Source organism: Ovis aries, chromosome 4 (assembly GCF_016772045.2).
Source record: "Ovis aries strain OAR_USU_Benz2616 breed Rambouillet chromosome 4, ARS-UI_Ramb_v3.0, whole genome shotgun sequence".
Lineage (NCBI taxonomy): Eukaryota > Metazoa > Chordata > Mammalia > Artiodactyla > Bovidae > Ovis > Ovis aries.
The window spans coordinates 891,792-915,678 of record NC_056057.1 but is presented as its reverse complement, the minus strand read 5'-3'; the positions used below and the strand labels follow the sequence as shown (position 1 = coordinate 915,678).

At 45.5% G+C, this 23,887-nt stretch overlaps 2 pseudogenes; one reads left to right on the top strand and one right to left on the bottom strand.

The window, feature by feature from the left end:
- The first annotated feature begins 16,052 nt into the window (after positions 1–16,052).
- Positions 16,053–17,194, top strand: LOC121819369 (olfactory receptor 5W2-like; annotated as a pseudogene).
- A 3,585-nt stretch (positions 17,195–20,779) lies between these two features.
- LOC106991107 (olfactory receptor 5D13-like) lies at positions 20,780–23,591 on the bottom strand (annotated as a pseudogene).
- Positions 23,592–23,887: the final 296 nt, after the last annotated feature.

Here is a 23,887-nt window from a genome sequence, read left to right as displayed (position 1 = left end):
GTGAAGTCAAGTGGGCCTTAGAAAGCATCACAAAGAATAAAGCTGGTGGAGATGATGGAATTTCAGTTGAGCTATTTCAAATCCTGAAAGATGATTCTGTGAAAGTGCTGCACTCAACATGCCAGCAAATTTGGAAAACTCAGCAGTGGCCGCAGGACTGAAAAAGGTCAGTTTTCATTCCAATCACAAAGAAACACAATGCCAAAGAATGCTCAAACTACCACACAATTGCACTCATCTCACAGCTAGTAAAGTAATCCTCAAAATTCTCCAAGCCAGGCTTCAGCAATACATGAACCGTGAACTTCCAGATGTTCAAGCTGGTTTTAGAAAAGGCAGAGGAACCAGAGATCAAATTGCAAACATCTGCTGGATCACAGAAAAAGCAAGAGAGTTCCAGAAAAACATCTATTTCTGCTTTATTGACTATGCTGAAGCCTTTGACTGTGTGGTTCACAATAAACTGTGGAAAATTCTGAAAGAGATGTGAATACCAGACTACCTGACCTGCCTCTTGAGAAATCTTTATGCAGGTCAGGAAGCAACAGTTAGAACTGGACATGGAACAACAGACTGGTTCCAAATAGGAAAAGGAGTACGTCAAGGCTGTATATTGTCACCCTGCTTATTTAACTTCTATGCAGAGTACATCATGAGAAATGCTGGGCTGGAAGAAGTACAAGCTGGAATCAAGATTGCCGGGAGAAATATCAGTAATCTCAAATATGCAGTTGACACCACCCTTATGGCAGAAAGTGAAGAGGAACTAAAAAGCCTCTTAATGAAAGTGAAAGGGGAGAGTGAAAAAGTTGTCTTAAAGCTCAACATTCAGAAAACGAAGATCATGGCATCTGGTCCCATCACTTCATGGCAAGTAGATGGGGAAACAATTGCAACAGTGTCAGACTTTATTTTTGGGGGCTCCAAAATCACTGCAGATGGTGACTGCAGCCATGAAATTAAAAGACACTTACTCCTTGGAAGAAAAGTTATGACCAACCTAGATAGCATATTGAAAAGCAGAGACATTACTTTGCCAACAAAAGTCCATCTAGTCAAGGCTATGGTTTTTCCTGTGGTCATGTATGGATGTGAGATTTGGACTGTGAAGAAAGCTGAGCGCTGAAGAATTGATGCTTTTGAACTGTGGTGTTGGAGAAGACTCTTGAGAGCCCCTTGGACTGCAAGGAGCTCCAACCAGTCGATTCTGAAGGAGATCAGCCCTGGGATTACTTTGGAAGGAATGATGCTAAAGCTGAAACTCCAGTACTTTGGCCACCTCATAGGAAGTACTCACTCATTGGAAAAGACTCTGACGCTGGGAGGGATTGGAGGCAGGAGGAGAAGGGAACGACAGAGGATGAGATGGCTGGATGGCATCACTGACTCGATGGATGTGAGTCTGAGTGAACTCTGGGAGCTGGTGATGGACAGGGAGGCCCGGCATTCTGTGACTCATGGGGTCGCAAAGAGTCGGACATGACTGAGCGACTGAACTGAACTTAACTGGAGAAAGAAATAGGAACAGTCTGTTGATGGCTTTCCAACCCCAGGCATACATCCTGCATTTAAGATATTTTTTGTTCCTTCTTGGATTCCTTTAGGAGTGACATGCTGACTCATGTCTTCTCAGCAAGTTTGATTAACTCTCTTGCCAGGACTTTAAGTAGGCCTGTCTCCTACAGGTGACCCCCTCCCATATCCTGCATATTGGTAACTGTTCCAGAGTTTACAGGGTGACAAACCACCCCAGACACTTTAGCTGGGGTCACATGTCCCAGTCTCCTGGATGAGCCCACCTCCAGGCCCTGTGCCTTGGGTTCCATAACCACAGTGTGTGAGGTGACAGCACCTCCCACACCCCGCAACCAGGGTCACATGTCCACAGTCTCCAAGGTGACTCTATCCCAGACCATGCACCCAGGGTAACCCAAGAGTCAATAATCCCAAGAGTGAGCCCACTGTTCATACCCTGCACCTGAGGTTACATGCCCAGTCTCCATGATGACCCCATCCCAGACCATATACACTGGGATACATGTCTATACTTTCCACGGTCAGTCTCTTCCCCAGACACTGCACTTTGTGTCTCTCATGTGCACATCCCAGAATCTGTACTGGGGGACAAGCATACAAAGTCTCCAGGGATAGCCCACCTCACAGACCCTTCATCTAGGGTTGCATGTCCAAAGACACCAGGGTGATCCCACTTCCTAGACCCTGCACTTGGGGTTATATGTCCACAGTATCCAGGGTGACCCCTTCAACCCTGGACCTGGGGACACATTTCCACAGTGTCCAGGGTGACACCCCTCCACAGATACTATACCTGGGGGTCACACATCCAGTTTCTAAGGTGATCCTGACCCCCAGACCGAGCAACTACGATCACACGTCCCACAGTCTAGGGTAACTCCACCTCCCAGACCATATACCTGGCGTCACATGTCCACAGTCTCCATGGTGACCCCTTCCCAGACCATTTCAATTCAGTTCAGTCGCTCAGTCAATGTGGCTCAGATGGTAAAGCGTCTGCCTGCAATGTAGGAGACTGGGTTCGATCGCTGTGTCGGGAAGATCTCCTGGAGAAGGAAATGCCAACCGACTCCAGTACTCTTGCCTGGAGAAGTCCATGGACTGGGAAGCCTGATGGTCTACAGTCCATGGAGTCGCAAAGAGTTGGGCACAACTTCACTTTCACTTTCACTTATCAAGGTAGAGCCCTATTCCCAAACCCCAGACTTTTAGTCACATGTCCACAGTCTCCAGGATGACCCCACCTCCAAGACCCAGTAACTGGAGTCACATGTCCACAGTCACCAGGGTGACCCACCTCCCAGACCCTGTACCTGGAGTCACATGTACATAGTCTCCTGGGTTGCCCCCTCCCAGATCATATACATATTGTTGCAAGTCCACAGTCTCCTGGGTCAGCCTCTTCCCCAGACACTGCACTTTGTGTCACACATCCACAGTTCCCAATGAACCCACCTCCCAGAACCTGTAACAGAGGACACGCGTACTCAATCTCCAGGGAGACCCCAGCTCACAGACCCAGCACCTGGGGCCCCATACCCAAAGTCTCCAGGGTGATGGCACCTCTATACCCTGCGTCTGGGGTGACATGTCCACAGTATCCAGGGTGACTTCCTTTTGACCCTGGACCTGGGGTCACATTTCCATAATGCCTAGGCTGACACCCCTTCACAAACACTGTACATGGGGTCACACTTCCATAGTCTCCATGGTGACTCCCTCATAGACCATGCTCTGGGATCATACGACCACTGTTTCCAGGTTGACTCCCACCCAACCCTGCACCTGGGGTCACATTTCCAAAATCTCTAGGGTGGCACTTCTCCCCAGATCCTGTACCTAGGGTCACAGCTGCACAATCTCCAGAGTGACCCTACATCCCAAACCCTGCACCTGGGATCACATGTCCACAATTGGCAATATAACCCCAAGTCCTACACACTATATCTGGATTCACAGGTCCACAGTCTCTATGGTGACCGCCTCCCATACCATGCACATAGGATCACGCATCCATAGTGTGCAGGGAGAACCGCCTCCCCAAACCGTGCACTTTGAATCACACATCCACAGTCCTCAGGGGGACCACACCTCCCAGGCCCTATACCTAGGGTCACATGTATGGTTTCTGGGGGACACCACCTCACAGAACCTGCACTTGGGGTCACATGTCCACAGTGTCCAGTGTGAACCCACCTCCCAGACCCTGTACCTGGGACACATGTCCACAGTCTTTAGGGTGAACCCCTCCCAGACCCTGTACTTGGGAAGAAATATCTTCAGCCTCCCAAGTGACACCTTCCCAGACCCTGTACATGGGGGTCACACTTCCATAATGTCCTATGTTACAGCCCTTCCCAGATCCTGAACCTGGTGTCACATGTCCAGAATCTCCAGCATGACCTCCACCACAGGTCCTGTACCTGGGGTTATGTGTCCATAGTCTCCAGGGTGACAATACCCACCCATATTTTGTACAAGATGTTCACATCCACATTCTCCAGGGTGACCCAGCCTCCCTGTCCCTGTACTAGGGCCTTGCAACCACAGTATACAGGGAACTTACCCTCTCAGACCCTACACCTGGGGTCACATGTCCATTATCTCTAAGATGACCCCACATCCCAGACCATATGCCTGGGGCCATATGTCTAACAGTCTCCCAGGTGAGCTCCCTCCCCAGAGCCTGCACCTGGAGTCACATGTCAACAGTCTCCAAGGTGACCTGTCTCCATACACCCAGCACCTGGGGTCAAACGTGCACACTCTCCAGGATAACAACCCTCCCAGACCTTGTTCCTGGGGTTATACATCCACAGTCTCCATTGTAACACCCACCTACCAGACCCTTCACCTGTGGTCACCTAACCACAGTCTCCAGGGTGACAGTACCCCCCAGATTGTGTACATGGGGTCACACGTCCACATTCTCTAGGGTGACCCAACCTCCCTGACCCTGTACTGGAGTATCACAATCATAGTCTTCAGGATAACCATCCTCCCAGACCCTGCACCTGGCTTCTCACATCCACGGTCTCCAGAGTAAGCTTTTCCCAGATCCTTCACCTGGGGTCACACTTCCACAGACTCCAGGTTGAACCTTCAGAAGTATTTGCACCTGGGGTCACATGTCCACAGTCTCCTTGATGACACCCCTCCCTGACTGTGTACCTGGGATCACATTTCAAGTTTCCAGGGTAACCTCCCCTCCCAGAATCTACATGTGGGGTCACACATACACAGTCTCTAGGGTGACCCCACCTCATCAGAACTTTTAGCTCTGGTCACATTTCCACAGTCGCCAGGGTGACACACGCCTAGACCCTGTACCTGTGGTCACATGTCCACAGACTTCAGGGTGACTGACCACACCTGTTTGAGCAGCTGGGATCACCTGTCCATAGTCTTTAGGGTAACCTGCCCTCACAAACCCTACACCTGATGTGACATGTCCAGTTTCCAGGGTGACAAATTCTCAGACCTTGTACCTGAGGTCACAAGTCTTCAGTCCCCAAGGTGACCCCTCCCAAGCATGTTTTTGGGTTCACAGGTCCACAGTCTCTTCTGTGACCTTCCTCTCATATGCTGTACCCAGGGCCACATGCCCACAGTCTCCAGGGTGATACCCTTTCCCAGACACTGTACATGGGTCACACATCCAATCTCCAGGGTGACAACCCTCCCAGACCCTGTACCTGTTATCATACTTCCACAATATCCAGGGTGATTCCCTACCCAGATACAGCACCTGGTGTCACATGTCCACAGTGTGACCTACCTCACAGACTTTGCTCCTAGGGTAACATATACACCATTTCCAGGTGACCTTACCTCCCAGATGATGTACCTAGGGTCAGATGTCACTGACTCCAGGGTGAGTAACCTCTCAAGTCCCTGCACATAGGGTTACACTTCCACACTCCTCAGAGTGACCCCACTTCCTAGACCCGGAGTCACATGTCCACAATCCCTAGGGTTTAACCTTCCCAGACCCTGTACCTGGGGTTACACGTCCACAATCTCCACGGTGACCTGCTCCCAGACCCTGCACGTTGGTAACATGTCCAGAGTCTACAGGGTGCCAAACCACCCCAGACACTTTACCTGGGGTCACACGTCAACAGTCGCCTGGATAAACCCACCTCCAGACCCTGTACCTGGGGTCACATGACCACAGTTTTCAGGGTGATAACACCTTCCTGACCCTGAACCTAGGATTGCAAGTGCATGGTCTACAAGGTGACTCTTTCCCACACCAGGCACCTGAGGTAACCTGTCAGCAATCCCAAGAGTGACCCTACTTCCCAAACCCTGCACCTGGGGTCACACATCCACAATCTCCAGGGTGAACCCCTCCCAGACCCTATACCTGGGGTTACATGTCCACAGTCTCCATGGCGACACCGTCCCAAACCCTGAACCTGGGGTCGCACATCCACAGTCTTCACGGAGAGGACTCCCAAACAGTGCACAGGGTTCACATATCCAAAGTCTCCTTTGTTAACACCCTCCAGACTATGCACTTGAATTCCAAGTCCACAGTCTCCAGGGTGACATCCCTTCCAGACCCTGCACCTGTGGTCATCTGTCCACGGTCTCCATTGTAACACCCCCTGCCACAACCTGCATCTGGGGTCACATGTCCACAGTCCACCATGGAGAGTCCTCCCCAGATTTGTACATAGGGTCACACGCCCACATTCTCCAGATGACCCAACCTCACTGACCCTGTACTGTGGTATCACGACCACAGTGACCAAACTTCACAGACCTGGCACCTGGGTTCTCAGGTCCATGGTCTCCATGGTAAACCACTCCCAGACCCTGCACCTGAGGTAACATGTTCACAGTCTCCAGGGTGATCCCACCTCTCAGACCAGGTCCCTGGGGACATATGTCCACAGTCTTTCGAATGAGCTCCCTCCCCAAACTCTGCATATGGGGTCTCACATCTACAGTCCTTATACCTGGGTCACACTTCCACAATCTCCAGGAATCTGGAGAGCCCCTCCCGAACCTGCACCTAGTCATACTTCCACTGTCTCTATGGTGGCATCACTGTACCTGTGATCACATGTCCACTGTCTTCTCCCAATCACTGCAGCTGGGTTCACATATCCCAAAGTCTCCTACATGACCCCTATCCTGTCCCTGTACATGAAGTCACACGTCCACAGTCTTCAGGGTGACCCCAACTTCCAAACCCTTTACCTTGTATTACATGTCTGCAGGCTCCATGGTGAACCCACCTCATCAGAACTTTTAGCTGTGGTCACATATCCATAGTCTCCAGGGAACACACCCCCAGGACCTGTACCTGTGGTCACACATCCACAGAGTTCAGGGTGACCCCACCACACCAGTCTGAGCACCGGGGACCATATGTCTACAATCCATGGTAACCACTCCTAACAGACCTACACCTGGGGTCACATGTCCAGTTTCCAGGTTGACATCCTCCCAGAACCTTTTCCTGAGATCACATACCTTCAAATCCCAGGGTGTCCTCTCCCAGGCACTGTACTTGAGGTCACATATCCAAAGTCTCTACTGTGACTGTCCTCCCAGACCCTGAAATTAGGTTCACATGTCCAGTTTCCAGGTTGACACCCTTTCCCAGACCCTGTACCTGGTTCACACATCCACAGCCTCCAGATTGATGCCCTTTCCCAGACCCTGTACCTGGTTCACACATCCACAGTATCCAGGCTGACACCCTTTCCCAGCCTCTGTACCTGGGGTCACACTTCCATAATTTCCATGGTGACATCCCTGCCCAATCCTGCACCTGGTGTCACATGTCCACAGTCTCCAGCATTACCTCCCTCCCAGACCGTGCACCTGGGATCATACTTCCACAGCGTGACCCCCCACCCAGACTCTGTACCTGGGGTCAAATATCTGCAGTCTCCGGTGTGACACCCTTACAAAGCCTGCACCTGCAATCACACATCGGCAGTCTCCAAGGTGACCCACCTCCAAACACAGTGCACCTGGGGTAAAACATGCAGTTTTGAGGGTGACACCCCTCCCAGACCCTGAACCTGGGGCCACACATCCACAGTCCAGGGCAAGGACCCCCCCACACAGCACCTGGGTTCCCATACCCAAAATCTCCTATGTGACCCCCCACCAAATCCTGCATTTGGGTTCACATGTCCATAGTTTCCCGACACAATTCCAGACCATGTGCCTGAAGTCACATGTCTTCAGTCCCCAGGGTGACCCCTCCCAGACCCTGTACTTGGGGTCACATGTCCACAGTCCCCAAGTGACCCCACGTCCCAGACCCTTTGCATGGAGTCACAAGTCCACTGTCTCCAGGGAGACAACACCTCTCAGACCATGCACTTGGGGTCACATGTTCACAGTCTCCAGGGTGACCCCTTCCTGAACCTGCACCTGGGGTCACATTTCCACTGTTTATAGGGTGACACATGTACCCAGAGGCTGTACCTGGAATAAGATGTCCAGAAGCTCCAGGGTGACCTCCTTCAAGAGCCTGCACCTGTGGTAACATGTCCAGCATCTTCAGGCTGACACCCTACCCTAGACCCTGTACCCACATGGCCACAGTCACCAGTGAACTCCCTCACAGAGGGAAGTCATATTTCCACCATCTCCAGGGTGACCCCTTTCCTAGACCATATACATGGTGTCTCATATCCAGTCTCCAGCCTGACTCCACCTCCCAGACACTATACCTGGGGTCACATATCCGCAGTTTCCAGGGTAAACCTCCTCTCTGGTCCTGCAACTGGGGTCACAAGTCCACAGTCAGCAAGGTGCCCCACATCAGCAAACCCTGCACCTGGGGTCACATGTTAGTCTCCAGGGAGAACCTTCTCACCAGGTCCTAAACCTGGGGTCACACATTCACAGTCTCCAGGGTGACCCTACCTCCCAGACCCTTCACCTAGGGTAACAGGTCCACAGGCCCTAGGGTGACCCATTTGAAATACCTGCACCTGGGTCATACATCCAGAGTGTACTTGATGACACCCCACCATGACCTGGGGTCACATTTCTAGTTTCCATAGTAACCGCCCCTCTCAGACCCTGCACCTGAGGTCAAACCTCCAGAGTCTCCGGGGTGATAAACCTCCCAGACCCTGCACCTGGGGTCACGCCACCAAAGCCTCCAGGGTGACTGCACCTCACCAGTACTTGCACCCTGGGTTATATGTCCACAGTCTCTAGGGTGACCCTACCTCATCAGAACTTTTACCTGTGGTCACACCTCCACAGTCTTCTGAGTGACCACCACTCCCAGATGGTGAACATCTAGTCACACGTCCATAGTCTCCAGGGTGACACCACTCAGGACACTGAACCCGTGGTCACATATCCACAGACTTCAGGGTGACCTTGCCTCATAGACACTACACCTGGGGTTACATTTCCACAGTCTTCTGTGACCATCCTCCCAGGCCCTGTACCTGGGGGTCACATGACCAGAGTCTCTGGGGTGACACCGTCCAGGACACTGAACCTGTGGTCACATGTTCACAGACTTCAATGTGACCCCACAACTACAGTTCAAGCACTTGGGATCACACATCCACAGTCACCAGGGTAACCTTCCCTCACAGATACTACACATGGGGTCAAATTTCCAGTCTCTACTGTGACCATGCTACCAGACCCTGTATGTGAGGTTACATGTCCAGTCTCCAGGGTGACAATCCTCCCCACATACTGTATGGAGTTGACACATCCACATTCTCCAGGCTGAGCCAACCTCCCTGACACTGTACTGGGGTCACATCCACTGTCTCTACGGTGACCAAAACTCCCAGACGGTGCACCTGTATTCTAACATCCATGGTCACCAGGGTAAATTCCTCCCAGACCCTGCACCTGAGGTAACATGTCCACATTCTCCAGGGTAACCCCACCTCCAAGACCCTTTACCTGGGGTCACATGTCCACTGTCTCCAGAGAGACCACACTTGCAGACCATGCACCTGTGGTCACACCTTCACAGTCTTCAGGGTGACCCCCTCCCAAACATGCACCTGGGGTAACATTTCTACTGTCTATAGGGTGACACACACTGTTCCTGGAATCACATGTCCAGAATCTCCAAGTTGACTCACTTCCAGATTCTGCTTCTGGGGTAACATGTCCAGAGTCTCCAGGCTGACACCCCAGCCCAAACCCTGTACTTGGGGTCATATGACCACAGTTTCCAGGGTAACCCCCCCCACAGACTGTGTACCTGAGGTCACATGTCCACCATATCCAAGGTGACACCCTTCCAAATCGATATACATAGGGTCACATGTCCCATCTCAAGTGTGAACCCACCTCACAAAACCTGTACCAGGTTTCAAAACTCCACAGTGTCCACGGTGATCCCACACATCAAACCCTAAACCTGATGTCACATGTCCACAGGCTGCAGGGTGACCCCTTCGAAATACCTGCACCTAGGTCACAAGTCCAGAGTCTCCTTGGTGACTCCCCTCCAAGACTCTGTATCTGGGGTCACATTTTCAGTTTCAATGGTAAACTCACTCCCAAACTCTGCAGATGGGGTCACATGTCCGTGTCTCCAAGCTGACCGCACTTCACCAGAACTTGTACCTTGAGTCACATGTCCAGTCTCTAGGGTAACCCCACCTCATCAGAACTTTTACCTATGGTCACACCTCCACAGTCTCCGGGGTTACCACCATTCCCAGACTCTGAACATCTGGTCACAGGTCCATAGTCTCCAGGGTGACACCACCAAAGACACTGAACCTGTGGTCACACATCCATAGGTTTCAGGGTGATCCTACAACACTGGTCCAAGCACCTGAGATCACAAGTCCACAGCCTCCAGGGTAACCTCCTGCTCAGTCACTACACATGGGGCCACATGTCCACTGTTTCCAGGACAGTGGCTGGAGGCTGTTACAGCCTCCCAGACTCTGTACCTGGATTCTCACATCCATGGCCCAGGGTAAACCCCTCCCAGATCCTGAACCTGAGATAACATGTCTACAGTCTCTAGGGTGATCCCACCTCCCCGACTCTGCACTTGGGGTCACAAGTTTACAGGCCCCAAGTGACCTTACCTCCAAGATCCTGTTCCTGGGGTCACATATCCACAGTGTCCAGGGTGACCCCACCCACCAGACCCTGCACCTGGGATCACATGTCCGCCATCCCCAGGGTAACCACAACTCCCAGACCCAATTACTGTAGTTGCAAGTCCACAGTCTCCTTGATGATCCCCTCTCAGATCGTTTGCCTTGGAGCACATGTGCAGTCTCCAAGGAGAGCCCCCTCCCCAAATGCTTCACTTTGAGTCACACGTCCACAGTCCCCAGGGTGATCCCACCTCCCAGACCCTACACTTGTGGTCACATACATAGTCTTCCAGGTTACCTTCCTTCCAAGACCCAGTACTGGGTTCACATGTCCTCAGTCTCCAGGGTAATCCCTTCCCAGACCCTGCATCTAGTGTCACATGTCAAAGGCTTTAGGGTGACCCCCTTCAAATGCTGCATCTGAGATCACACGTCCACAGTCCCCAGGATGACAATTCTCCCCAGACCTTGTACTTGAGTCACATGGTCACAGTCTCCATTGTGACCCCCTCACAGGCCCTATCAGTTCAGTTCAGTTCAGTCACTCAGTCGTGTCTGACTCTTTGCGACCCCATGAATCACAGCATGCCAGGCCTCCCTGTCCATCACCAACTCCTGGAGTTCACCTAAACTCATGTCCATTGAGTTGGTGATGCAATCCAGCCATTTTATCCTCTGTCGTCCCCTTCTCCTCCTGCCCCCAATCCCTCCCAGCATCAGGGTATTTTCCAATGAATCAATTCTTCACATGAGTTGGCCAAAATATTGGAGTTTCAGCCTCAGCATCAATCCTTCCAATGAACACCCAGGACTGTTCTCCCTTAGGATGAACTGGTAAGCATCAATTCTTCAGTGCTGAGCTTTCTTCACAGTCCAACTCTCACATCCATACATGACCACTGGAAAAATCATAGCCTTGACTAGACGGATCTTTGTTGGCAAAGTAATATCTCTGTTTTTAATATGCTATCTATGTTGGTCATAACTTTCCTTCCAAGGAGTAAGTGTCTTTTAGTGTCATGGCTGCAATCACCATCTGCACCTGGTGTTAAATGTCTGCAGTATCCACGATGACCTCCTCCCAGACCATATATACGGGTCACATGTCCACATTCTCCAGAGTCAGACTCTTCCCCAGACACTGCATTTTGGGTCACATGTCCACAGTCCCCAGGGTGATCCCACCACCGAGACCCTGTACCTGAGTTCCAACATCCAGTCTCCAGGGTTACCCCAGCTCTGAGACCCAGCATCTGGGTTCACATCCACAGTATCAAGGTGACCCTCCATCCAGACCCTACACCTGTGGTCACATGTACATAGTCTCCATGGTTACCCCCTCCCAGGCCATATACATGTTGTCACAAGTCCACAGTCTCCAGGGTCAGCCTTTTTCCCAGACATTGCACTTTAAGCCACATGTTCACTGTCCCAGAAATGGACCCACCTCCCAGAACCTGTACCAGGGGACACGTGTACACAGTCTCCTAGGATACCCCACTTCACAAACCCTGTATCTGGAGTCGCATATCCGAAGTCTCTAGGGTACCCCACCTCCTAGACCCTACATCTGGGGTCAATGTCCACAGTATCCAGGGTGACCCCCCTCAATTCTGGACCTTGGGTCATATTTGCACAGTTTCTATTGGTGACACCCCTCTGCAGACGCTGTGCCTGGGGTCACATGTCCACAGTCTCCAGGGTGACCCCACCCACCAGACTGAGCAACTAGGATCACATATCCACAGCCCAGGGTAACCCCATCTCCCAGACCTTATACCTGGAGTCACACGTCAATAATCTCCATGTTGACTCCCTCTCAGACCATGCACCTGGGTTCACATTTCCAGCATGATCCCATCCTAACCCTGCACCTGGAGTCATATTTCCACAGTTTCTAGGGTGACACTTCTCTCCAGACTCTGTACCTTAGGTCACACATGCACAGTCTCTGGGTGACACCACACCCCAGACCCCGCATCTGGGGTCACATGTTCCATTCAAGTTGCTGCAGAGGAATCAGGCCTTATCTCTAGTTGAGGGGAACTCATTATTGTTTCAACTTGTGGCAGGAATCTCAGGGTTCGTCTTGAGTTGTGATGGCGATCTCAGGATTCCTCTCAAGTGGCAACAGGGGAATCAGGACTCCCCTCAAGTTGAGGTAAGGAAATTGTGTTTCCTCTCAAGTTGCAGCAGGGGAGTTGGACCTCCTCTCGAATTGCAGAAGAAACACGGAGTTCCTCTCTAGTTGTTGCTGGAAACTCAGGGTTTCCTCTAGAGTTGCTGCAGGGGACTCAGAACTCCTCTCCAATTGCAGCAGGAAATCAGTGTTCCTCTGGAGTTCCAGTGTGGGATGCAAGATTCCACTGGAGTCATGGTGGGAAACTCGGGGTTCTTTCTGAGCTTGGTTGGTACTCAGGGTTCCTGGTGACTTGTGTTGAGGCCTCCTCTCAAGTTCTCTTGGGGAGACTCGTCTCTAGCAGGGATGTGCGGGGGGGGAGGGGGGGGCTCCTGTCTTGTTGCAGTGATGGATGGCTGCTCCTTAGTTTTGGCAAGGGATTACTCTCTCTTTGTGGTCTGGGTCAACTCTGTAGTTGTGGGGGTTTCAATTCTTTCCAATGGTGGTGTGCAAGCTCTTCTCTCCTTGTGGTGTGAAGTTCATCTGTATTAGCAGAAGAGAGGTTCCTCTCTCTGTGTGATGTCCAGTGGGTTCCTCTCAAGTTGTGTAGGGCTCCTCTCTAGGGGTGAGGCTGGGTCCTCTCCAGTTAGGATGTGTGTGTCTCCATGGGGGAGGTCCTCTCTGCTTTTGATGCTATGGGTTCCTCATTAATGTTAGTGAGATTACTGTTCTCTAGTTTTGAGGGCCTCAACTAGAGTTCTTTTAGGGAGCTTATCTCCATTGGATGAACAAGGTCTTCTTTCTCAGTGTGATATCCCAGGGGACACCACTCTAGTCGTGCCTGGGGAATTTGCTTCAGTTTTGGCTGGGGAGCCACTCCATCATTTGGTCCAGTGACCCCTTTTCTTGTTCCAGTCTAGGGATCCTGTGAAATTTCAGCAGGGAATTTGGGGTGCCTCTTGAGTTGCAGCATGTGATTCAGGGTTCCTTTAGAGTTGTGGTGGAGACTCCTCTGGAGCTGCAGTGGGACAGATCCTCTGTAGTAGCGATGTGCAGGCTAGTCCCTGTCTAAGTGCAATGTGTAGGCTACACTCTAGATGCAGCATGGGCTCCATTCTAATTGCAGTGGGAGTGCGCTCTTAATTTGCTATGGGTTGGCTCGTCTCCTTTCTAGTTGTGACAGGGGAACTTCTCTTTAATCGTGGTAGTTGGGCTCTTCTCTAGATGTGCTAGAGCACTCTTCTCAAATTGGGAGTTGGGTGACTCCTCCATGGTTGTAATGAGAAGGGTAGCTTTTTCTAGTTGTGATGTGCAGAAAGCTCCTATCTATTTGTGGCAGGGTGCACCTTCTGCTTAGTTGTGATCTGAGGCTTCCTGTCTTGTGGCGGAAGAATGCTCCTCTTGAATTGTGGTGGGGTAAGCTCATATTGGGAATCCTCTGGAGTTGCATCAATGGGCTAGTGTCTCTACTAGTGTTGTGATGGGAAACTTGGGGTTCCTCTTGTGTCACTGCAGGTGAATCAGGAAGTTGTGAATCACCAAGTGGGGAAATCTTGCAATTCCTCTTATCTTTGCTTTGACTAGGTAAGGAGGATTTAGATTCAGGGTAACTGCACAGGTTGAAATAAACATAATCTGTATTTTTCTTACTGTCAGATCAATATGTTGACAATAGTGAAGAAATAAAGCTTAATTTTTCAAAGGTTGTTACTGTTTTCACAGGGGAAAATACAGAGCAGAAAATATAATTAACCAAATGTTAGCAAACACTGAGCCAGACGGTGGACGCTTCAGAGACTTAAGTCCAAATGCTACCTGGCAAAATAAAAGATTGCTGCTGTTACTGCTGATAAGTCACTTCAGTCATGTCCGACTCTGTGCGATCCCATAGATGGCATTCCACTAGGCTCCACGGTCCCTGAGATTCTCTAGGCAAGAACACTGGAGTGGGTTGCCATTTCCTTCTCCAATGTATGAAAATGAAAAGTGAAAGAGAAGTCTCTCAGTCTTGTCCGACTCTTCGCGACCCAAAGGACTGCAGCCCACCAGGCTCCTCCATCCATGGGACTTTTCAGGCAAGAGTACTGGAGTGGGGTGCCATTACCTTCTCCAAAAATAAAAGGTTAACTTTTTTTTTTTAGAAATCAGTAGCAAGGACAGAAAGACCTGCCCATTCCAGATGTGTTCTTGAGTCTCCAGGTTTAAGAATATAGGAGAAAAACTTAGGATTAAAAAAAAATGAGAGATTTATCAATTAATTACTTATGCTTACCAATTCAATATAATAAACTCATGAATTTAAAAGTCAGAAACTATTTTCTTCTCAGAACTGGAAGAATCTGTCTCTAACATCTATAAAACGATTGTTTAATTATTTTCTTTTAATTTAGATTCACAGGAAAGCCTTTACTCTTTGTCATTGAGGAGGTATATACATGCATTTTAGGTTTTCTATTTTATTTCAAAAATAATATAGGTAGAACACTATAAATAGCAATATGTGCAAAATTAACTCCAAGTAAATTATTTGCCAATATATACTTAAGGAAAATCTGTCACCAATATGCTAATTCTTATATCAACAGATGTGCATACATGCAGACACAGCACATGCAGATACATACACACGAGGAGGAGACTCTACATATCAGAAGTGTTTATTATACCTTATCTCATTTTCTTTTTTCAATATAAAAGTCAATCAAAATCTAAGAGACACAAATGTGTGTGCTAAATTATGTTGTTTTCACTTCTTTGTATCATTTTTCTTTGGCTGGTCAAGGGATCCATCCTCTGGCACCAGGGTGCTGCAGAGATCGGTAATGAGAACTGTAAACACATTTCTGTAGTAAAGGCCAACAATGCTTATTTTATGTCTACCAAATGCTGAAGGTCACTTAGACCAGGACGGTAACATAATAATTTCTCTTATGAATAGTTGCTGATGTACTCTAGAATGTATAGAAAATAATTTTAAACCAACATTATATCTTAATCAATTATATCTCCAGAGGTAAGAAAGCAAAAACCTAGGAAAATGAAAAACCCATAAAGTTTTATATACATCATAATGACATGCAGACTTAGATAAAACTTTTTCAATGTGTATTACAGTTTTTTGTTTGTTTTTACTTTTCCAGGTAGGTAACAATGTTCCTTCAAAAAGTAGGTACATGATTAAGTCATTTTCTGAGTATAAAATGACATATACACAAAGAGACTGTGCTCTGCTTTACAGATATTTTGCAGATGTCCATATGTTTATCTATAATTTTCCTGATCATTTTGTCAAAATTTTAGATAAGAAAAATTAAAGAATGGAGAAAGAAAATTGCTCCTCTGTGACTGAATTCATTTTCTTGGGGATTACCAGTAATCTGGAAGTGAAAGTGACCTTATTTGCCATGTTGCTACTTGTTTATTACATGAATCTTCTGGGAAATCGTGGAATGATAATTTTGATTAGAGTGGATCCCCAGCTTCAAACACCAGTGTTCTTTTTCCTCAGCTACCTTTCCTTGTGTAACGTCTGCTATTCCACAGGAATTGGGTCCAAGATGCTGGTTGACGTTTTGGCCAAGAACAAACCAACCCCCTTCTATCGCTGTGCCCTACAGTTCTTGATTGCCTGTACCTTTTGCAGATTCTGAGTGTCTCCTGCTGGCAGTGATGGCCTATGACTGGTACAAGGCCGTTAGCACCCCCTTGGTTTATGAGGTCAGCATGTCCAGCAGGGTGTGCTCCCTGCTCAGGGCTGAGGTTTACATGATGGGGATGGTAGATGCTCTGATACACACGACATTAACATTCCACTTATGCTTTTGTGGGTCAAATGAGATTAACCACTTCTCTTGTGACTTACCTCCACTCTACCTTCTTTCCCGCTCTGATACACAGGTCAATGAATTGACAGTATTTATTGTTTTGGGAGTTATTGAATTGAGATAGATTTCAGGAGTTCTTGTCTCTTATTGTTATATCATTCTTGTAATCTCAAAGATCCATTATGCTGAGAGGAGGTTCAAAGCTTTCTCCACCTGCATCTCCCACCTAACTGCTGTGGCAGTTTTCCAGGGGACTCTGCTTTTCATGTACTTTAGGCCAAGTTCAATCTACTCTTTAGATCAAGACAAAATGACTTCATTGTTTTACACTTTTATGATTCCAATGTTAAATCCTCTGATTTATAGTATATGGGACAAGGATGTGAAAAATGTCCTAGGAAAACTAAAAATAAAAGACGACTTCAAAGATTTATATCACATATATGCACACACATATAGTAATTACTTTTGCAAAATTATATGGTATAACACATGAGAAATATAATTTTATCAAATTATTTAATAAATGAGTAGCTATACTAAAGTTCAGCTATAAGAAATTGTTGCAGTTTTAAAAACTCATCATGCTTATTATATGTCTTGACCTTATCTATGAAACTTTCCCTGTGCAGAACTTCCTGGCTCTTCAAATTATATCATGTTTTTTGTGTATATCCATTTATTCAAACATTATTATTTCAAGTATATTGATATTTATCAACTATGTAATTATTCTTTGCCTGCCTCTAAGTGATTTACATTTCTTGAAAAACTGATTAGTTTGTATAAAAAAAGAACCTTATAATCTAGATGAATAAAGAAACAATTATTAACTAACCATACATACAATTCATAATAAAGTTTAAGACTTTCATTAATTGAAAAAAAAACAGGGTTAAAAATCTAGGAACAAATGTTAAAACACAGTGTGCAGAAGAAATGTTTTCTTGAATGGAGATATTAATTGTCAGATTCAAAAATAAATTTGGGAAGGAAATGATTTTAGGAAGATGATTTGACACTTACAGAGGTCTTGAGTTGAGCAGCTGTATACCTTTTCAGGAAATTTCTAGTGGCTCAGTGGTAAACAATCTGCCTTCCAATGCAAGAGATGCAAGAGACTTGAATTCAATCCTTGTGTCAGGTAGAGCCCCTGGAGTAGGAAATGGCAACTTGCTCCAATATTCCTGCTTGGAAACTTCCATGTACAGAGGAGACTGGCAGGCTGTTGTCCCTGGGGTCACAAAGAGTTGAATGTGACTGAACATCCACACGCACACATACGCACACCTTTTTAGAATTAAGAAATCCAAAACTGAAAGCAATTTAAAGTGCCTTGGTAAATTGCATAGTTTTCTTTAATAATTAGCTGTCAACTCCTTCCCTTCTTCGTTCTGATTAAATGTTCCTTTTTATAGTTCCTAGACAACCATTTCCTTTAATCATTCTATTTGATATCGTCCTGTTTGTGAAATCATGGCCTACAGTATGAGATTGTGAACAATCTTTGCTAAAGGATTCTGCATTCCATCTGTGTTATCTAAAACACTTACCTAATGTTTGGGACACTAATGGAGAAAGAGAGAGAGAGAGAGAATGAAGCAAAGAAAAAGGAAGGAACAAAAAGAGTAGATAACATTTTTGAGTGTTTATTAGACATCAATAATTAACAAAATAAAAATTAACTGAAGATATGGCATGTGGCTTGAATACATGTATATAATAGATTTTAAGAAAGAATATAAAATGGCTGTGAATACTAGGGTGCTGATCTATAAAGAAGATACATATCACACTAGAAGTAAAGAGCATTCATCTGTATACATTCTTAAGGGGTATCTATTTTGTGGGTTTCTGCTATAGAATCTGATGCTAAAGCACTGAATCAGCATGTCTAAATAATACAGATATATTTGAAGAAACATGTAAAATTCATGTACTTATTGATTACAGTTTCAAAAATTAAAAAACCACTGTTTCTTAGATTTTTCTAACTATCATTGTAGAGTGTCTTTGTGCAGAAATATTTCAGAATGAAATTAAAGCCCAAGAAGATTCTCTGGCTTCCACAGGGGGCATTTGTGAGAAACTGACCTCTTACACAGAATCATGCTGGAAAGAACCTATGAAGAATTTTTTTTTATTATTTTTTAATAAAAGACTTCAGGGGTTTTCACCTGTGCTATGTTTTCTCAATTTACACACAATATTTTCAAACCATTATTTATGAGCACAAACATGGTACAAATCATTTTTTGAGATATATTGTCCAAGAAAAATGAAGTGTTGGTGGGTTGTTGTTAATTTAGAGAATATAAATGTGTAATCTGGTTAGGTAATCTCTCTCTTTTTGACCGCCCTGTATCAGAGCATCTAAAGATTCATTTGATCTACATACTGGCTGTTATTATGAGGCCTAGTGGATGTGAACTAAAGGTAAGAATATTTTAAGCCCTATAAATGGAATTATAAAGTTAAAATAGACTTATTCAATTATCTGTGGGCCTCCCATCCCAATTTACCAGTATCTCCCTGGAAGGAACTTGTACATGTAGATATACCTCAGCTATACTAGGGATATGGTAAAGAATCTCTCTGGAATATGGGAGACCTGGGTTTGATGCCTGGGTCAGAAAGATCCCTTGGAGAAGGGAATGGCTACCCAATTCAGTATTCTTGCCTGGAAAATTCCATGGACATAGGTTCCTGGTGGGTTACAGCCCATGAGGTCACAGAGTCTGACACGACTGAGTGACTAACACTTTAAAGGTCGACATATCTCCAGATTATCTGACTCTGACAGACAGTAAGACCTTCATTCAAGAATGTCACAGAAAATTTAAACCATATCAAATATCTGGTCTCATCACTTCACGAGAAATGGATGGGGAAACAGTGGAAACAGTGTCAGACTATTTTGGGGGAGCTCCAAAATCACTGCAGATGGTGACTGCAGTCATGAAATTAAAAGTCACTTACTCCTTGGAAGAAAAGTTATGACCAACCTAGACAGCATATTCAAAAGCAGAGACATTACTTTGCCAACAAAGGTCCATTTAGTCAAGGCTATTGTTTTCCCAGTGGTCATGTATGGATGTGAGAGTTGGACTGTGAAGAAAGCTGAGCACTGAAGAATTGATGCTTTTGAACTGTGGTGTTGGAGAAGACTCGAGAGTCCCTTGGACTGCAAGGAGATCCAACCAGTCCATTTTAAAGGAGATCAGTCCTGGGTGTTCTTTGGAAGGAATGATGCTACAGCTGAAACTCCAGTACTTTGGGCACCTCATGGGAAGAGGTGACTCATTGGAAAATACTCTGATGCTTGGCAGGATTGAGGGTAGGAGTAGCAGGGGACAACAGAGGATGAGATGGCTGGATGGCATCACTGACTCGATGGACGTCAGTTTGAGTGAACTCTGGGAGATGGTGATGGACAGGGAGGCCTCAGTTCAGTTCAGTTCAGTTCAGTTCAGTTGCTCAGTCGTGTCTGACTCTTTACAACCCCATGAACTGCAACACTTCAGGCCTCCCTGTCCATCAGAAACTCCCGGAGTTCACTCAGACTCACGTCCATTGAGTCATTGATGCCATCCAGCCATCTCATCCTCTGTCGTCCCCTTCTCCTCCTGCACCTTATACCTCCCAGCATCAGAGTCTTTTCCAATGAGTCAACTCTTCACATGAGGTGGCCAAAGTACTGGAGTTTCAGCTTTAGCATCATTCCTTCCAAAGAACACCCAGGACTGATCTTCTCTAGAATGGACTGGTTGGATTTCTTTGCACAATGCTTCCATGTTGGCTCAGAAGTTGAAAAATCTCCCTGAAATGCAGGAAACCCAGGTTTAATCCCTGGGTCAGGAAGATCTCCTGGAGAAGGCAATGGCTACCCACTCCATTATTCTTTCCTGGAGACTTCCATGGACAGAAGAACCTAGCAGGCTACAGTCCATGGGGTGGCAAAGAGTCAGGCATGACTGAGCAACTCACAGTTTTTCTTTTCATACACCCACAACACACATCATTTTATAACACACACACACATGATATACAGCTATTTTATTTGTCATTGAACTGAACAAAAACTAAGAGATCAAACAGCCAATATATGACTCTAAATTTATGATCTAGTGAATTGACTATATAATTTGAGTCATCATTTCTACAAGAAGATTTAATCAGCACTATATAATAGATCACATTTCTGTTGGAAATATAGGTCTTCAACCAAATTGTATTAAGTGATTCATTAATTTCCTGACACTCTCTTTCACATCTTTGTTCCTGAGGCTATAGATCAGAGGGTTCAGCATGGGACTAATGACTGTATAAAACACAGAACCTACTTTGACCATGAGCCATCAGTTTTTGGAGCTGGGTACACAGTAAAGGAACAGGACAGTCCCATAGAACATGGTGTTGGTGGTCAGATGGGAGGCACAAGTAGAGAAGGCTTTTCAGTGAATCCCGGCTGAGGGCATTTTTATGACAGTGGCAAAAATGGAAATATAAGTAGTGAGGATAATTACTAGGCTGCTCACCTCATTGAATATGGCGATAGCAAAAGAGAGCACTTGGCTGATGAAGGGGTTAGAGCAAGAGATGAAGACAACGGCAGAGTGCTCACACAGAAAAAATATTTATGATGTTAGACCCAGAGAAGGATAATGTCTGGAGAGAACAGGTGAGTACCAGGGAGGAGACTACACCCTACGTGTAGGGACAGGCCACTAACAATGCACAGAGCTCTTGGGACATGACCACTGTGTACAGTAGAGGCTTACAAATGGCCACAAATCAGTCATAGGCCATCACTGCCAACATAAATGCCTCTACCGCTGCAAACATACAAGCCGAGAAGAATTGCATGATGCACCCCGTAAAAGAGATGGTTCTTTCTTCCACAATCAAATTCTCCAAGAGTTTGAGTGTAACTGTGGTGGAATAGCAGAAATCAACAAATGACACGTGACTGAGAAAAAAGTACATGAGGGTATGGAGTTTGGGACTGGTCCTGATGATGGTGATCATGCCTAGGTTCCCCACCACGATGACTGCATAGACGGTGAGGAAAACCAGGAACAAGGAAACCTGGAGGTCAAAACATTCTGAGAAGCCCAAGAGGGTGAAGGTGGCCCTGGCACTCTGATTTCCTTCAGCAAATCACATATTGTTGTTGGAGAAAATCTGAGACAGTGATAATAAAATGATAACAATGATAATGATGACAATCCATGGATATTACATTTATTGTGTGGCAGGCATTGTGTTAAAATATTGGTACATTAGTTTTGACCACTAAATAAAACTTTGAATTTCAAAACAACCAGTCTCATGTTTTGCAAAAGGAAATGGAAGCACATATGATTTAAGACACTTGTTTGAATTAACGCAGCCTGCTAGTGATGAGTTAGGTTTGAAGTTGATCATGAGTGACAGAAATTGAATTTAATGTAGAGTGAGAGAGAAATATTTTCTATAGTGTTGTAAGAAAACATGGTTTTCATAGTTCCACCATTCTGAAGGTCTGTGCTGTTTAGCGGGAGTAACATAACAATAAATGAAAACATAACACTCAAATTTTTTTTTAAGAAAAGCAGGAGTAATATTTTTAGAGGCCATAGTGCTTCTATCATTATGTTCAAACTGAAGATCATCGGGAAGGAAGAGGTCATGAGTCACCACAAGAATTTTCACAGTTTGGAAAACATAAATGAACACTGAAGGAAATAAAGCCCTATCTTCAAGTTTTCCAAAGATTTCAGTTTGATGCTGAAATTGTTGGCTTTGTGTCAGTGCAGCGACGTGGTGAAGCAATGGCGCTGCATTTTAGTTCGTAGCACCCTCACTGTTTTGTTTTTTTTTCCTGTTTGACTGTTTATCGTTTTTCTCACATAGTGCCCCTGATGCTCTCAATATAGTCTTTTACGTTCTTTGATCAATATCTCTTAACTTGCTATCAATACTTTTAACCTAATAAATTTATTAAGAACATTATAGCATTAAATGCTTATAGAAAATCTGAATTACAGAGTAACTTAAATATATTTTGCTCAACTCTTTCACATTCTATACTGTTTCTCAAGAAAATCAGAGAATACACTAATAAACAGAAGTGGTTAAATTATCAGTCTCGAAAGTTCTGGTGACAGGAATATTGAGTTTGATTAAAACTAATAATCTTGCTTTGAGTTATATAATCATTATTTGTATACATTATTTTGAGAAAGCAAAAGCATCTTATACTGGTAAGCAGTTTATAACAACAGAATATATTTATTTAGCAAAGATTTTAAAATAAGTTAACCAATAACAAACACACATCTGAAATATTCATTAATAAAGGGACTATTAGTTCGACTCTGATAAACACAGATGCAATTTTAGTTCTATATGACCATGTGAAGGGAGAAATAATTCATTATTTCTTGAATAGCTTTATGGTACTTTTGACACTCAAAAAATGTGTTTCCTGTATGCAGAAAAGGGGATGGGTGGGAAGTGAAAAAGAGTTAGTGACAGACAGACTGACACAATGAAAAAAGCAAGGAGTTGGAAACACAGATCTAAATTCAGTTCCAAGCTTTGGCATTTACTATATGATCTTTGGTGAATCATTCAGATTTTATGAGCCTCAACTCCTTTATCAGTAATAATGACATGATAATATATATTTTGTAGGTGTATAAGTATTAAGTTAGGAAATGACATTAATATAATTAGCCCAAAGTCTGACAGTCATTCGGTTCAGAATATATAGGTTTTCCCGCCCTCATCCATTTTAATTCTTAATACTCTGAATAATTGGTGTTATTTTTAAACACATATTATTTTAAACAATCTAAAAAAAGATCAAGCTTCGAAGTTGGCAGCAACAAAACTGCAGGAACAATTTGTGATGTCAAAGAGTAGCTCAGCTCTTTTTCTGAATTGCTTCTTGGCCCTGTTCATGTTAATTCATCGATCTCCATCCTTCAATAAATTGTCTCTGTTTCCCCTGTGTTTTCTCATTATTATCTGACTTTTGTTAATCATCCCTTTTTAAGCTTGTGGTCACCTAGGCTCAGCCAACTTCCCTGTGATGCTGCTAACCTGCACTGTGAGAAAATCAATTTCTTCTTTTCTTGATTACTGTGGTTATTATGACAGTTTCTGACTCTTAAAAACTTTAATTTCTCCCTACTAATTAATTTATCAAATCTAAATTTCTCTGCTCCAGTTTTACCTAAACCCTTATCCTAGCTTTATTCTCCAGTTTTCAACCTTCTCTGCTCATATCAGTAATCTCAGAATATAATGCCTGTAATTTCCTCTTTTTTTTACATACTGAT